The sequence below is a fragment of the Rhinolophus hipposideros genome (genome assembly GCF_964194185.1).
Source record: "Rhinolophus hipposideros genome assembly, chromosome: 15".
Lineage (NCBI taxonomy): Eukaryota > Metazoa > Chordata > Mammalia > Chiroptera > Rhinolophidae > Rhinolophus > Rhinolophus hipposideros.
In genome coordinates this window covers 1,937,403-1,954,059 of record NC_138061.1, presented here as the reverse complement: position 1 = coordinate 1,954,059, position 16,657 = coordinate 1,937,403, and positions in this window count along the sequence as shown.

Below are 16,657 nucleotides of genomic sequence, written 5' to 3'. Positions count from 1 at the left end.
CGAAGTGGGGAATTACAAAGACAAGTTTGTTTGATACCCCTCTCTGGTGTTGGAATTGGGTTTTTTTCTACGTAGCTTTGATGTTTCCTGATGTCCAGAAGGAGACAGTTCAGTGGGCTTCAGGGACAGTCGGGCTCATAAGAGGGTGACAGGGCCGCCTGTGGCTGGTGTGTGCCCCGCTTGCCGTGCAGTCTCAGGCCGCAGCGTCCTTTGTGGAAGGACTCACAGTGCATTGAAGTCACACCAGTTCAGGCCTACGAGCTGGGATTTGAACTCCCGCCCCTACTCAGTGCTCTGAGCACCCCACCCTGGCTGCCGGGCAGGACCCACAGGAGGCTCTGTCAGCCAGGCCCCTTGCAGAAGCCTCGAGTTCTACATCTGTGTTAGGGGTATTGTGGCTTTTAAAAATGAAGAGCCTGGACGCAGAAAATGGACTGTAAATTGGAAAAGGCCTCTGCTGGGCCCGCACCTTCACCTAAATGGTTGTCATTTGTAGATAGTGAATTTTAATCTTAGAACATCACAGAAGCTACAAGTTTCCCCTATGAACCCAGACAGGGAGAGCCTGCCCTTTTTCATAGTTGCTTGGGGTGTACCTGCCCGGTGGCCCAGTAAGGGTTTCTGTCCCCCTCAGGCACAGCCTCGCCTTGGGACCAGCACGTTGAAGCTGGACTTAGAAGTCTACCCAGGAAGAAGGGAAGCTTGGTATTTTCATAGCATTTGAAATAGTTGTCTATGCTGTTACCCTGTGTTTTGTGTTTTAATAAAGGACTAGGATATAATGAAAAATTAGGAGGTTGAATGCCCTCAGAGAGCCACTGCCCCTTTCAGGTCCAGAGCAAGGTTCCAGGGCTTTGGCCTTGGTGGATGTCAGCAGGCAGGGCCAGCAGCGAGACCTCGCCTCGGGGTATGGAGCAGGGCACTTGTCCTTGGTGTGTCCTGGGTCCACGAGCTCCGCACCTTCTGGCTGGTGGATTCACCGAGGGAAACGGAGAGCTGCGTTTGGGTGGTGGCTGGTGGGGACAGCGCTGGGGTTTCCAGGTCCAGTGTCCTGACCCTTCTAACTGCGTGTGCTTCGTTACATTTTATAGACCAGGGGTGTCCAAACTTTTTTCAACGTTTTTACCAAGGGCCATATGTGGTAAAATACACAAACAGCTGGGCCACTCACTCCAGGTGAAGTACGTATTGCTTCACCTGGTTTATTTAAGTAAACTAAATGTTTTTTGGAATTTGCTGCGGGCCAATTAACAATGGATCGCGGGCGCAGTTGGCCCACGGGCGCAGTTGGCCCGCGGGCCGCGGTTTGGACCCCCCCTGTTGTAGCCCTTTAAACCTGTGGTTGCTTTGAGTCTCACTGACGTCCCACACGTGGGGCACGCCGTGTGCTGGCGTCCTTTACTCACAGGGCATTGCCAACGCCGTGTATGAAGGGGGCGGGCAGGAACACAGGTGGACACGTGTATGCCATGTCTGTTCCTGCGTCCCATTGGACCCAAGTCCAAAGATACAGCGGTTAATTTCAAGATGACAGCATTACACTAAGTGTGGGTCCTTCTGTCCACCGGGCCCTGGAAGGCCCTGCTTGCTTCAGAGGGTGTGGTCCGAGGCGCCATGGGGTGGGGGTGTGGGTGTCAAACCCTGACCCGGGTTGTTCCCTAACAGATTCCCTTAAGGAACCACTTAATTTAACCACTGCCCTGCTGATGAAGCTTCTTTGAACTCAATCAAAACTGTTCACTAGAGAAACGAATAATTACCCTCAACGTGGCCACCTGTCCTGAGTCTGCACTCTGCATTCCTGTGTGGATGGCGCAGCAGCTCACACCTGCTCCTTACGCCTTAGGTACCATCCCAAGTATGGACACAGTGAATCGCTACCACCCTATGAGGAGGCGTTACCAGCCCATTTCACAGATGGAGGAACCAAGGTTAAGCAAGCTGCTGCAAGTGGAGCTGGTATATGGCCCCGAGGCACCTGGCTCTGGAGTTCACCACACCACCACCCCTCTGTGGAGACTTGGCTCTTTTTCCCTGTGAGTTGGGAGGGCGGCCTGCGGACACTGAGCTCAGAGATGGGCCCCAGCTGGTCCTAACAGGGCAAGGGGCCGGTGCAGGAGGTGGGGGCGGGGACCAGCTTCCTCCGCGACCCGCAGGAGAGAAACCTGACCATCCCAGGAGCTGCCCCGTGTTGAAGGCCAGGTGCTGCTAGGAGCACAGTGCATATTATTTAGAAATGCCAAGGCCGCAGCACAGTGGGTGTTATGGGTGCTCTTTTTGTCGGCGGGGAAAGAGTTTGGAAATCTGCCAAAGTCAGCCAGCCAGCTGAGTGGTTGAGCCAGGGTGCAAACCAGGCTGGACTCCTGCCCATCCTGGGCAGCGAGTGGTCATTCTCCTTAGTAGGCGCTGGGGGTGGGGAGACCAGAGCCTCCTTGAGAAGAAGCCCCCTCCAGCCTCCGATGCAGAGCTCCGGGTCCTGGGTGGGTGCTGTTACCTGGGGCCCCAGAGGGGTGACGTCATGCCCCGGGCGGCCTGGGGAGCAGGCCCGCGCTCAGCGAGCAAGCCTCCAATCCTATGTGCAAACGTCGACCTTCTAAGTCAGGCGAACAAAACCGTAAGTGTGCTGTCCTCTGACCTTGACAAATACACTACTATGACCTGGAGGGCCACGTTTGAATTTAGAATGACCCGTCCTCCGAGTGCTGTTCTGGGCCACCACGGCAGAGCGCCGCCTCTCCCCGCGCCGTTTTCCTCCTCTCCTCCAGGCTGGGGTACGGAGGGTGCACGTGGAGCTCTCCCCTCGCCCCTGCAGCGCTGCGCGTGGCTCGGGTGTGCACTCCGCGTGGCTCGGGTGTGCGCTGCGCGTGGCTCGGGTGTGCGCTGCGCGTGGCTCGGGTGTGCGCTCCGCGTGGCTCGGGTGTGGGCTGCGCGTGGCTCGGGTGTGCACTCCGCGTGGCTCGGGTGTGCGCTGCGCGTGGCTCGGGTGTGCGCTCCGCGTGGCTCGGGTGTGGGCTCCGCGTGGCTCGGGTGTGCGCTCCGCGTGGCTCGGGTGTGGGCTGCGCGTGGCTCGGGTGTGCGCTCCGCGTGGCTCGGGTGTGCGCTCCGCGTGGCTCGGGTGTGGGCTGCGCGTGGCTCGGGTGTGCACTCCGCGTGGCTCGGGTGTGCGCTGCGCGTGGCTCGGGTGTGCGCTCCGCGTGGCTCGGGTGTGGGCTCCGCGTGGCTCGGGTGTGCGCTCCGCGTGGCTCGGGTGTGGGCTGCGCGTGGCTCGGGTGTGCGCTCCGCGTGGCTCGGGTGTGCGCTCCGCGTGGCTCGGGTGTGGGCTGCGCGTGGCTCGGGTGTGCGCTGCGCGTGGCTCGGGTGTGCGCTGCGCGTGGCTCGGGTGTGCGCTCCGCGTGGCTCGGGTGTGGGCTCCGCGTGGCTCGGGTGTGCGCTCCGCGTGGCTCGGGTGTGCGCTGCGCGTGGCTCGGGTGTGCGCTCCGCGTGGCTCGGGTGTGCGCTGCGCGTGGCTCGGGTGTGCGCTGCGCGTGGCTCGGGTGTGGGCTCCGCGTGGCTCGGGTGTGCGCTCCGCGTGGCTCGGGTGTGCGCTGCGCGTGGCTCGCGTGTGCGCTGCGCGTGGCTCGGGTGTGCGCTGCGCGTGGCTCGGGTGTGCGCTCCGCGATCTGCGCAGGCTCCCGGCGCGCCCCTTCCCGGAGGGCTCTGGCCAGGCGGCCGGACTTTGTGCAGCGGAGGCCCGGCCCCAGGTCGCCGCGGTTCCTGAGCGGTCAGTCGCAGTGCGCCCGCCCTCTGGAGGGGTCGGCCCCGGCGCCAGGCTCCTCCGGCAGGACGCGGGGCCGGTGCTCCCGGGGGGGCCGTGCACACCCCAGCCTGGACCAGACGCCGGGCGTGGAGCGGGTCGCAAGCCCTGCCCGGGCCGCTGCACTTGGCCCCTGTGTGCCGCGGTCGTGGGTGTCCAGGGGCGCCCCTCTGCCTCCAGCCCGGTGCCAGGGTCCCGAGTGACGCCGGCAGAGCGTCCCCACCCCACGGACCTTAAAGGGGCCAGGCCGGCCGGGTCGCGAACCGCCTGCCATATACGGAGACAGCGCCTCGGGCACCTCTCGGGCCCAGTTCCCGACTGGCGATCGGCCCGGGCCGGTGCTCTGGCTCCCAGGCGACTGTGGGATCCTGGAGGTCAGCGCGCGCTTAGCGCCCGGCGGGCCCCGAGTGGCCGCCACACTGGCCGCAGACCTTGGGGGCAGCCGGAGACCGCGCGTGTCCACGCGAGGGCGCTGCGCACCGCGCTCGGGCCCGATCCGCGCCGCCTGCAGGGGCGGACGCCGGGCGCCAGAGGGCGCGCGAGGACCGAGGAACGCCCCGGAGCCGGCCCGAGCGGCCCGAGCGCGCGCCGTGCCGTGTGCGCGCGTCCTGGCGTGTGCGCGCCCTGGCGTGTGCGCGCGCGCGCGGGGGAGGCAGGTCCCAGCGCCTCTGCGGAACCTGCAGCTCTCCCGAGGGCGCCAGCCTGGGAGGCGTGGCCCGCGCACCTGTGCGGACGCCCCCCGCCACTGAGTAGCTGGGCCGGGGCGGTCCCTGCAGGACGGATGGGTCCTCGGCACGACCGCCCCGGGCACCGAGACGCGGCGCTGCCCCTGGGACCCGAAGGCTCCGCACCCAGCCGCCCCTCTGGCAACCCGCGCGTGGGTTCCCCCGCGACTCCCAGCGGTCCTGCCTCGTGCCTGGGCCCTTGGAGGCCACCGTGGTCCAAACAGCAGGGGCGTGGGGAGCAGGGCACCCCAGCACGGCGGGCGCTGCGAGACCTCCCCCCGCCTGGTCCCTGGTGGGGCCCGGGTGGTGGTGCTCGCCGTGAGGGGTCCATTCGGCCTTGGGGTTTGCAGTTCTGCAGGTGGCACCCCTGTGAGCCCTCCTGGCCCCAGCTGCCAACAGCAGCCAGGACCCTCATCAGGCCTGTGGGCGCCTTTCACAGCCCCCACCCCCATTTTACCCTGACAACCCCTGGGGTGGGAGGAGGGGCAGCCTGTTCGTTCCTGAACACCTCCCTAGCGAGCTGCGTGAGCACGGAGGCGACAGTGCCTGGTGCCCGGGACACACGACAGGGCTGCCCAGGGCGCCCCAGCAGGCCCTGCTCGCTGGCCTCTTTGGGGTCAGCGACCCCAGAAAACCATCAGTGTCTCCTCAAAGAGGGGAGCCAAGGGAACTTGGGGGATAGTGGGGACACTTGAGGTTTAGTTTTCTAAATTTAATGTTTATTCTTAGACTAGATTCAGAACTCCAGAAAAACTGAAGTGTTCCCATATACACCCCTCCGCCCAGTTTTCCCTGTTATGAGCACCTTATGTTAATATGGACCATTTATTATAATTAATGAACCAATATTGGTACATTATTATTATTAGCTACAGTCCATAGTTTTTCAGAGTTCCTTAGTGTTTACTTAATGTCCCCATGACCCCGTCCAGGAGCCCACGTGACACTTAGTTGTCATGTCTCCTTCAGCTCGGAGACGGTTTATTGGACTTGCCTCGTGTTTGATGACCCTGGCAGTTTGTGGTCAGGTGTTTTGTAAGATGTCTCTGTCGGGATTTGTCTGAGGTTTTTGTAATGATCAGACTGACCGGGACAATGGTTTTTGGGAAGACCACAGAGTAAAGTGTGGTTCTCATTGTGTCATAACAAGGGTGAAATACATGGCTTTTGTTATATGGGTCCTTGTTCTTCTGTTTGCAATGTTTCCAGTGAAGTGAAAAAAAAAATGGGGTTATGGGCAGCATTGAGGGCCTGAGCCAGGCTGGTGGACAATCACTGTGCCATGGCACCCCCACAGCATGGAGGGCTGGGCCTGGATGGGCAGCTGCTCGGGCTGTGTGGCGCCTTCTCCCTGCCCCAGCGCCCTGTCTGTACTAACGGCTGTGGTCACATCCAGGTCTCCTGGAGCACACGCCCAGCTCTCGCTGGCACCTGAAACCTGCCATATTCAGGGTCTTTGCTCAGCCAGCACAAACAGAGCAAGTCTGGGACCAACTGGGTACATGCCCACTGCCTTGCCCAGGCCTGCAGTGAAGGAAAATGCAGCTTTGCAGTGCTGGGCTGGGGGGCAGCTGTGCGCACACTGTCTCCCACAGGGATCTTCAGACAGATCTGTGATTTGTGCCCCAAATGGGACTCCTGCCCTGGGTTTCGGCCATGCCCACAGCCCAAGAGCCAGGGGTGTCTGTAGGGGTCAGCCACTCTCCTGAGCTCACCCCACCTGGCTGGACAGCCTCCCGCCTGGGCTAGTGGATGTGGGCTCATTATCGTGTCTGTCTTAGGGAGGGTATTAGCTTGGCAGTTAATAAAGGACTTTAACTAAAGAGGGAAGAATCATTTTGGCAAACTAGCCTTGGTCCCAAACTCAATAAGCTGTCAAAGTTTTAAGTTTGGTTCATTTCCATATGAGCCTCTGCTGTTTCGGGGAATTCAGCCCAGAGCCAGAGCTGGGGTGAGGCTGGGCCCCCTGGGGGAGCTGGTTCCCTCTCTTGCCACCTGTGAAAGCCCCAGGGCAGCCTTTCTAGTCCATGCTTCTTCAGCTACCCTTCCCGTTCCCCCAGACTCCCAGCAGGTCCAGATGTGCCCACTGACCCCTTCTGAACACTTCTGCCCGGTGGGCAGTTCTGGCCTCTGAGCACTGGGGCTCCTCCAGCCTGTTCTCCATGCTGGCCAGTGGGACTTTGACACACCGTCAGTTAATCACAGGATCACATGCCATTGTGAAAAACAGATTGCTCAGAAAAGATTGCCTGGGCAGGGAGCTGTGGGGAGAAGTGGTGGCAGGAATCCAGGTGCAGGTGGGCCGGACAGGAGTGGCCGCGGGCCTGGGGAGAGAGAGTCCAAAGGCTGCAGCCCTGGACACGGGCGTGAGTAGCGGTGACAAGAGGCGAAGGCCATGCTCGGGTCCCAGGCTGGATCTGAGGGGGCAGTCCTCGCAGCCACTCCCAGCCACGGGCGCTGTGCGTCAATGTGAAGCCTGCTGCAGGCCGTCTTCGTGCTGTTTGAAGAGGACACGAGCGGGGTCCCCACCACCTGGTGGGCCAGGCCTTCTCAGCAGACCAGTCTGGCATCTTCCGTAGGTCCCGTGGTTTCACAGCTACAACTGGACGGGTGGGTCTTACCTGATTCTCACAGCAGGATTCTGGCGTCCAGAGTGGGGGTGCAGGGCCAGCACCGACCTTGCTGCCTGGCGATTTCATAAGATTCGCTTCTTTCTGGGTATGCTTGGTATCAGTGATGCTTTCATGCCAACGGGACAGTGGCTTTTGTCACCCCTGTACCAGCTATCTGTTGACACAACAGCAGCAACTTGCCCCTGCCCCCACCTCACTCAGTGCGTCTGGTCTTACCTGGGCCCTCGCGTGTCTGCTGCCCTCTGGAGGGTTGGGGGCCCTTGTGTATGTAAGGTGTATGTAAGGTACGTGGGGTTGGCTGGGGCTCAGCCGGTGCCATGGGGCCTGTCATCCCCCACCTCCACCAGTCTGGGCTTGTCCTCAGTACGGTCACAACGTCCAGAAGGCAAGCGGATGTGTGCAGCCCCTCTGAGCCCAGGGTACAACTGCTGTCCTGTTCTCTCTGCAGCTGCAAAGCACCTGGGTTCCAGGGGCAGAGGGAGACTCTGCCACTTAGCCACAGAGGTGCCCTGAGATGGTTGAGGGGTTGTGGGTACAGTACCTGGGTCCCCGAGAGCAGCTGCCAGGTGGTTTTGTTGGGTGGCAGGTAAGAGCTGCCATTCACAGAGAGCAGGATGGAGGGGACCCAACCTGGGGGGTGCCAACCTGAGGGTCAGCCAGCAGGTGCCAGTGCGCAGGTGATGTGAGAAGGAAGGGACCAGGCTGGTGCCAGGACAGTGAGTCCCTGGGGAGGCGGAGCCAAGGGTCAGGCCCTGCAAGAAAGCCAGGAGCCATGGCTGCTGAGTGGGTGCAGGCGGGTGTGAGAGGGACAGAGCCCCTGTCCTCCCTGGTGGCCGCCTCCCATGCTGATTCTATGGGGGCTGCTCAGGCCTTGGATGGCCGGGCTCCTGGCGCGTCTGCAGTGAAACTCGGGCAGCCCAGGTGGAGGGCTGTGTTAGGGTGACAAGCAGGTGACATGCAGGTCAGGATGCTCTTGGTTACAGAGAGCAGTGTCCCTGGGGTCGATGATTCTTACGGCCTGGATGTGGGACGGACCCGCTCCCACCTCTGAGGGGCAGCCGCATGCCCGGAACCGGCCCTCGGTGCTGTGAGCCGACCTGATCATGGTTCCCGCGATGATGGTGGAGCCAGGGCTGCTGGTGGTCTTGGAGCTGCAATCCGGGCAGGAAGGAGCGTGCTGAGTCACTGTGTGTGTGTGTGGATACTTCTACTCACATGCTTTCACGTTGGCGCTCTGCAAGGGGCCATGGTGTGCGGGGCTTTTTCCAATGGGAAAAGCTGCAGGAACGCCACCCCCACCCCTAGGCTGCCACCTGGCTGCTCCCTTCCTGCCCCCCCTGCCTGTCTGTGTCGCTAAAGTGCGAATGCCCTTCTGCTTGAAGGCAGCCTCCTGCAGCCGGCAGCTCGTCGGAGGAGGAGGAGGTCCCGGCCCGGCGTGGGCAGAAGGGCCAACCGGGGACAGCCCGGTGGTGGCTGCGCCCCGCCCCCGCCCGTCAGCAGGGCGCGTGCGCAGTGCCAGCCGAGGTCCCCAGAGCCACGCCATTCCCCTTGAAAGGATAACCTGAGATCAGCGCCATCTTTCAGAATTAACTTCTCCTTCCAGCGAACATCACAAGCTCTATAATGTCATTAGGAGCAATCTAAGACTCCGCTGCTTTTATTAGTTTGAAAGCTGCTCTCAGGGCCGTGGCAGAGCGGCCTAGAGGACGGGGTGGCTTGAAGGACAGCAGGAGGAGAGTCCGCCCCGGAGGGCACGGCTGGCGCGACCTACAGCCCTGCCCACGGGCCCGCCCCTTCCACTGGACGCTGCTGGACTGAGGCAGCCGGGCTGAGGGTTGCGCTCTGTGTTTGAAACCCGCCCGTCTGCGTGCGGTGCGGCACTGCCGGGTGTCAGCAGGAGGGAAACTCGGACCCCTGCGGTAGCGCGGGCGGCCCTGGGGGGCGTCGTGCTGAGTGAAATGAGCCGGACCCGCAGGACACATCCTCACCCTGCCGCTTATGGGAGGTGCCTGGAGAAGGAAATTCACGGACGGGACCTCGGTGCGGGGGCTGGGACGGCACCGTCAGCATCGCACCAAATCCAGAAGCTGGGGGATGAAGACGGACACTTGGGCAGGCCGAGCAGGGGGCGCGGTTACATCCCATCAGCGTTGCTATTTTACGTCCCCAAATACCAGGGCGAGGTCATGTACCTAAGGTGACTGTGTGTCCCTGCTGGGCTGGCTCATCCCACTCCATGGCCGCACACTGATCAGTGGGGCCCTCGGCCTGTTCTCCAGAGCATCTCCCCGTGTGGGTAACTATAGCGCCCAGGAAGGTTCTGGAAAGCCAGGAGGAATTGTCACCTACTAGTGAGGAAGGGAGCGAGGAGAGGGCGGGGCTGGGGTGAGGGCGGGGCTGTGGGGTGAGGGCGGGGCTGTGGTGAGGGCGGGGCTGTGGGGTGAGGGCGGGGCTGTGGTGAGGGCGGGGCTGTGGTGAGGGCGGGGCTGGGGTGAGGGCGGGGCTGTGGGGGTGAGGGCGGGGCTGTGGGGTGAGGGCGGGGCTGTGGGGGTGAGGGCGGGGCTGTGGGGGTGAGGGCGGGGCTGTGGGGTGAGGGCGGGGCTGGGGTGAGGGCGGGGCTGTGGTGAGGGCGGGGCTGTGGGGTGAGGGCGGGGCTGGGGTGAGGGCGGGGCTGTGGGGGTGAGGGCGGGGCTGGGGGGGTGAGGGCGGGACTGGGGTGAGGGCGGGGCTGGGGTGAGGGCGGGGCTGTGGGGTGAGGGCGGGGCTGTGGTGAGGGCGGGGCTGTGGTGAGGGCGGGGCTGGGGTGAGGGCGGGGCTGTGGGGGTGAGGGCGGGGCTGTGGGGGTGAGGGCGGGGCTGTGGGGGTGAGGGCGGGGCTGTGGGGTGAGGGCGGGGCTGGGGTGAGGGCGGGGCTGTGGTGAGGGCGGGGCTGTGGGGTGAGGGCGGGGCTGGGGTGAGGGCGGGGCTGTGGGGGTGAGGGCGGGGCTGTGGAGGTGAGGGCGGGGCTGGGGGGGTGAGGGCGGGGCTGGGGGGGTGAGGGCGGGGCTGGGGGGTGAGGGCGGGGCTGGGGTGGACAGTGAGGTAGTGAGGGGTTCAGCTTACCCACTGTTGGCTCCTAAATCTTTCATAAAATTAATATGTGGTGAAATACACACGACATAAAATTTACCATCTCAAGCATTTTAAGTGTACAGTTCAGTGGTGGTGTGTTCACTTTGTTGTACAACCGCTTGCCCCAAATCTTCAATGTCATGGGGTCCTTCAAGAGCCCCGAGAAACCCCTTTTTCATAAGTAACAGACTGCTTTTATTTCCGTAACTAAACGTTGCTGGTGGCTGGGCCAGTCATTAATGATCACCGGGAAAAACACCCGACCTCCTCCCCGTTCCTCCAAGTCGCTACGAGTAAGTTCTTTCAACTGAGGACTGAGAACAACCATTCATCCAAAGTCTTAATTGGTTTTTAATATATGAAAGGCTCTTACCGCGGCCTTCCCATGAGGAATTCTCCCTAGTCTTTAAAGAGACCTCTGCAAAGTCAAAGTAATTCCCACAGGTTATTTTAATGCTCTTGTTATATGGATTGTACAAGAAATAGTCAGCGGATGAGTGAAGTTTTCTCTTGAAGCTCGGAGGCTGGGCATCAGCCCTGGAAAGCCCTGCTGCCTGGCCCGCTCCCTCCCCCGTCCCTTCCTGATCCTGTCTGGTGGGGGGGGTGGGGGGGTTCCTGTCAGTTTCATAACACGGTAGCTCTTCCACGAGCAGTTCTATGCCTCATGTCTGGTGCTCAGGACGGCAGGAGGTCACTCACTGCCCACTGTGGTCGGTGTGTCCTTGGTGGGTGCTCAGCCTTCATCCTGAAGTACCCACCACGAGGCCCAGGGTAGCCCTGGCTGGCACTCTCGGGCTTGCCAAGCTGTCTTGAAATGGTGGCTACTAAGGGACCTCTGTCCAACCGCAGAGGCCAGAAGCCTAGTGTCCCTGGTTCAGCGTGGGATTCAGGTGATTTCTGGACCATCGCTTCCTTCACATTCAGTGGAGCAGTGCCCTCTATTCCTCTAGCCGCAGTGGGCGATGGTCAGGGCAGGAGGCGTCCTTTCTTCAATGCTGGGTGGTCACGGGAATGGCCTGTTGACCCGCCCCGGGCTCCCAACCGGACTCCTGTGCCTGTAGACCCCTGGCTCAGCCCTTGGCCGCCAGTGCTGTAAACCTGTTGAGAGTCTGATACCACAGATTCCTTAAACATTGGTATTTCATGTCAAAAATACTGGCCCAGAGACTTAACCACATTCTCAAAGGTCACAAAGGGTTATAAAGCCAATTTGAAAGGGTGTTTGTTGTGAACACAAACTTATGGACATTTTTCTGTTTCTTCTTGGTTTTCATTATTCAGTGGGCAATGAGATTTATCTCATACTTCTGTTCTCATTTTCCTCCAAAGATAATTACACGTGATACAGTCTGGTGTGCTGAGGTCCCCTCTCTGTGTCCCTTGACTTTGAAAATGTGAAAGTTTTATAAATTGTGTAATAAAAAGCTGATTCTGCCTCGGATGAAACAAAAAGCTCTTTCTAATTACATGTGTTAATCTTCTACACATCTTCATTAGGGGTTGTGTTATATTGGAGACATGCGTCAAAGGTGGCAATTAGGAAAGTAGCCTCATCAAATACGGGTTAAGATGATCTTCTCTGTTGACAGTCGAGAGTAGGGATGGACCCGGAATATGGCAAGTCTGCATGTGTCTTCCGCCTCTCGGGCTGTGACGAGTGTCCTCTTCTCAGGGTACATAGAGTTGGTCACGGGGCCATTTCAGGGCCAGAGTGCTTCAGGCGATGAACAAGGCTCTTCACATATGACTACACTGTGGCCTGACAGCAAAATTGAGTGGTGACCAAGTGTCCTTCTTGCAGATGGGCATAGGTCCTGGGAAATAAGGGCAGGCCAGGCGCTTGGTAGGGCTTTGAACCCAGGTGTGTAGGTCTGAGCCCAAAGTCCCAGGGCTGTCCCTCACCCACAGGTCTCCTGAGCCTGCGGGACAGGTGGATGGGGGTGGGTAGGGCTAGGCTGCACACGCCCGAGGAGCCAGCAGACAGTGTCCTGCAAGGACTTACTCACATGCCATGGCTGTCCCTGGTACCCCGTCGGCCAGTGGAGGAGCTTGGTCTCACCCCGGGCTTTCTTCCATCAGGTCCCTGCAGCACCATGGACAGAGGAGAGGGAGGCCAGTGCGAGGAATGGAGAATGACAAGGGACAGAGACCTTAAAACCAGCCTCCATCCCTGCCTAGTCAGGCTGTCAGTGCAGGCGTTTGGTTTCAGAGCTGAGAATGAGGAATTAGGACAACTTTTCAGTGAAAAACACTTAGGTAACAGTTTACTGGTCCAGTTGAGGAAAGAATTATGGGAATTTATTTTCTGCAGGAACGAGGTATTTAATTAGACTCTGATAAATAGGCTGGCTCTAGTCTTAGAATTTCAAGGGCTTCATTTTCCTCTAGCTGCTGCCATGGTGAGCGGCGTTAGCTCGTTTGGTTTTTATCATTATTTTCATTCTGTTAATTGGCTCCACCAGCCAGACGTGCTATTTATAAAAGCATTGGGTATTCTGTGCAGCAACCATGTCCACCTGAGAGGGCGCGTGGCGGGGGGCGGTGTGGCGTTTCATTGAGAGGCCGTTGGGAAGGGCAGGCAGCCAGCGCCCACCCTGGTCCCAACGCGCTTCCTGCTGGGAGGGCCCTGCGCCCCGAGGGCCGAGGCCAGGTCTGCAGTCTGCCCACTGGGCACCCCTGTGTCAGGGTGCCCTTCGCCTGGTGTCAGGGCAGGCCGAGCAGATGTGGCAGACGTTTACCAACAGGAGTAAGCTTCTAGGCGTACCGTCACTGTGACTGGGCCCACGGATTCGGGCATGACTGTCAGCAAGGTCAGGGTACGCGTTCAGTGCTGCCCTCCTGCCGCCTGGTGCTGCTTTGGGGGCAGGGCTTTAGGGTCTGTTTTGTCACCAAATGGCAGTGGTTCTTCCTGAGGTAGTGACCTGTCCCCATCCCCAAACCTGGCACTAAAGGTATAAGTGAATAAACAGGTACATAAACCTTAAATCCAGAGTGTGGTCACGACCGTGCTGTCTTCTCATACATTTAATTCGCATTCAGTCTCCTGAACGACCTTATTAGGAAGGTGAGAAAAGTGACACGTGAAGAATTTAAGAGTCTTGATCCAAGCCACGTCATTAGTCAACAGAAGATTCAGGAAACCCAGGAGTTCTACGTCCTGGGCTTAGCACACAATGCATATCAATGTATATGCGGAGTACGTTTTAGAACATTCTAGAATGTGAGTTTATTGAGTGTTTTCTACTGCCAGGCACTGCACCAGTTTCATGAGCAAAAGGTGAATGAGACCTGATTGCCTTGACCCTTAATGCCCACGGAGGACCAAGGCAGATGTGCGCCAGCCAGAGTGTTGGGGGTGGCCCTCCCGAAGAAGGGGCAACTGCCCTGGACACTGGACAACCTCTTGTATGCAAAAATCATCTGCACAAATTCAGGTTGGAGAAGCCCTCAGCGGGGCAAGGTGGGGCGTGTGGGTTCCGAGCTGGACCGCGGGATGCCCAACCTCGGCCAGCACTGTCCTTGCTGTGTGGCCTGGGCACATTACTTGGCCCTCTCTGCGCCTCTGCCCCCCACCATCTGTTAAAAGAGGTGCTGACAGAGCTTTGCTTTGAGGCTCAGTAAGTGGGGTCATGTGGTGCTCTTAGCACAGGTCTGCAGACGGCAACTACTCACGTGGGTTATGAGAACGGCACATGCTCTGGGGAATGTGTTTTCCTTTTTCTTTCTAAATTACAAAAGTAATACACGTGCACTACAGAAATCCACACAACGTGGAAGAGTTTTGTTATAAAACAAATCTAAACCCTGCCTCTTGCTTTGCCCTGCACCCTCTAGTCTCCTCCAGAGGAGAGCCACTGCTGGCTGCTGTGGCATGACCGACCTCAGTTTATTTGGTCATCCCCTGACTTGATGGATGTTTAGGTGTCTGGCCTGCGACCCCCTGCTCCTGCTTTTCAATTAGAACAAAAGTTACAACAGCCATCCCTGTGTGTTTATCTTTTCATTCGGAGGAGATTGGGATTCAATGAAAGAAAACCCAACATGTCCAGTGTCTGCCCAGTGGGCCAAGAGCTGGCTGGTGAGTCAGCCCCCTCGTCTCTGGGCTTGTCCAGTCCAGGAAGGCTGGCTGTCCACTGGTCATGGCCTGGAAGGGACAGCTGGGCGGTGGGTGCATAGCTCTGCACACGGAGGAACTTCGGCCGTGAGCTGGGGAGTCTAAATAGACTTGTCAGTGGCAGAAGGAAGTGGTGAGAATTATATTAAGAGAATTAAAGGTTAATCGACAAACGGGAGTGCATCCAGGAAAGGATTCCCAAGCTGGTGAAAGTTCTCAAAACTCTGTTTTTGGCAGAGCACGGATGTTTAGCCTGGAAAGGCATGGGGACCACCACCGATGACCACCTCTTGGGTGGACAGCACGCAGGAGAAGCGTGGAACTTCTTCCAGGTGGTTTCTTTCAGAGGGTGGAGATGAGATGCATAAATGCAACTTAGAAGAGGTTGATTTAGACCTAAATGCAGAAGGACCTTCTGATACAGAGATCTGTCTACTGAAGAGCTGGGCGGCACTTCCAGGCCAATATGGGGCAGGGGGTGTGGATCCAGGAGTTATTCTCTCTTTTCTCCTCTTGACACAAGTGTGTGATCAGCAAACTGTTTAAAAAATAATAAATAATAAGTACATAAAGCCATGTTCAAAACAGGGGCCTGCGCAGGCCCAGGTGTGGAGAGAAAGCCCAGGGTGGGGCGGGCAGAGGCCAGGGCCGGGGCCAGACCGAGCGGTAGGGGCAGGGCTTTGCGGGCACCACGTGCTTACGGTAACGTCTGCTTTTAACCACTTCACCTGCAGCGCCAGGCTGCAGAAGCTGGCACACCAGGTGGGAGGGACAACGTCCAGGGGAAGAAGTTGCAAACAAAAATTATAAACCACCAGAAGCAGCTCACAGCCCACACCCATCGCGAGACAGCACCTGAGGGAGAACACCCAGCGAGGAAACAGAAAAAAATCACGGTCAGGAAACAACACTGAGATGGGAGCGTTCAGGTTCTCAAGGAGATGGAGGAGGGGACGGACTCCTTAAGGTGGGAACAGGAGGGCACTGAGGGAAGTAAGCCCGGACAGGTCCCACTCCTGGGACACAGACTCTGGGAGGCGGGCTTGCAGGCAGGGTGTTCACTGATGGGCTCTGGCAGAGATGCCTAGCAGGACATGAGGGCAGGACAGGGCAGAGGGGGGAGCCCCCAGGGGGCTCTGGGCTGGGCGGGCCCTCTGCATTGTCCCCCGAGAGGCAGGGGGCATACGTTCCCCTGCGCAGGGACTTGTCCTCAGCCAGGCTTGTGGCGCAGGGCCTGGTTCTAGAAGTGGTTTCAGCACAATGTGGACATTTCAGTGTTTTCAGGTAGGGGTCCAGGGCCCAGGTGTCTCATTTGTTGAGTATAATGCTTTTCCTGGTGCAGACGTGGTTATTGCATTTGTGCTTCTGCAAATGTCATTTCTCTTGTGTTATAACCTAATCAAATGGCTGCCAGCTACACGACCCTTTGAAGCAGGTATTCTAACCACTAGGAAATCTTTCTCGCTAAAAAGCCGTGCATGGTGATGTTCATGTATATTTCATCATGGTTTTTATTTGAAATCATGTTGTTGTTTTTTTAAATAGAAATTTGTTGCCATGAAAAGACTGCAAAAGGCAGCACAGCTGACAGCACTGAGAATCAGGGAGCTGGTGTGTTTCACAGAGCAGACTGCTTGGGTCAAGGGGCCGGGCTGGCGGCCGCAGGTGCTGAGCAGGCTGCTGGGCTCTGGCCAAGACCAGGGCCTGGCTACAGCTGGGTCTGGATTCCACAGAACCAGGCCCTGTTCTGTGAGTGCAGGGTGTCTGCAAATGCTCGGGGGCTGTAGTGTGGTAGCTGTGAAGACCCCAACCTAGTGACGTGGACAGATTTCTGTGGAACAAGGATTCTGGACACTCGGTGTTTCGGGGGCTCTGGCATTCACCCCACAGCGGTCTGCAGCAGACTCCTGCCTTCCCCCCGACTTGCCCAAGCATTGCTCCAGGCATCGCGGATATCTCCCCAGAGGCTCAGTAGAAACAGGCTTCCATGTTCTTCCTTCTTCTGCGAGCGTTTCTTTTGCAGCTGCGCTCGTCCAGGCTGCAATGTAACAGCAGCCGTTTGCTTCCCCACTGGACACATTGTATGTTTGTCAGCGGTGTGTGCGTCCGGGGGCAGTCAGAACACTGGTCACAAACGGTGTTCTCCCAGGTCTGGAGGCCAAAGTCTGAAGTCCAGGCGGCAGGGCCAGCTTCCTGCCGACCCTCTGGGGGCCCATCCTGCCTCTTCCAGCTCCTGGTGGCTCCGGTCATCTTGTTTGTGGCCACAGCATTCCGGTCTCTGC